The 256-nt window shown below is 50.0% G+C and overlaps 1 protein-coding gene across 1 annotated transcript in view; it reads right to left on the bottom strand.

The window, feature by feature from the left end:
- Positions 1 to 256, bottom strand: part of PTCH2 (patched 2) — a 44,476-nt gene that overhangs the window by 4,344 nt on the left and 39,876 nt on the right. The window lies entirely within an intron of this gene.

The following is a 256-nucleotide window of genomic DNA, read 5'->3' as shown; positions in this document are numbered from 1 at the left end:
GGGGGGGACCACAGGGCAAACCAAATGTCATCCAGTTAGGGGTTACATCTTATTTTTTAATCAAAGAAAAGTTTTGGAATCCTATTTTACAGCGTCACAAAGAGAGCGCCAGGACAACGGCGTGATGTTAATGAACATAAAAGCTCCACTGTATTAATAAAGGGGTGAGACCGGCGTTTACGGCGGGCAGCGCCAGGTCCGCCACCGTACAGCGCGGCGAGCTCCAGCAATGAAAGGGTGAGATAGAGATTGGGGG

This window comes from Nanorana parkeri, unplaced genomic scaffold (assembly GCF_000935625.1).
Source record: "Nanorana parkeri isolate BGI_ZX_2015 unplaced genomic scaffold, ASM93562v1 scaffold2830, whole genome shotgun sequence".
In the NCBI taxonomy this organism is placed as follows: Eukaryota; Metazoa; Chordata; class Amphibia; order Anura; family Dicroglossidae; genus Nanorana; species Nanorana parkeri.
This window is presented reverse-complemented; position numbering and strand designations above follow the sequence as displayed.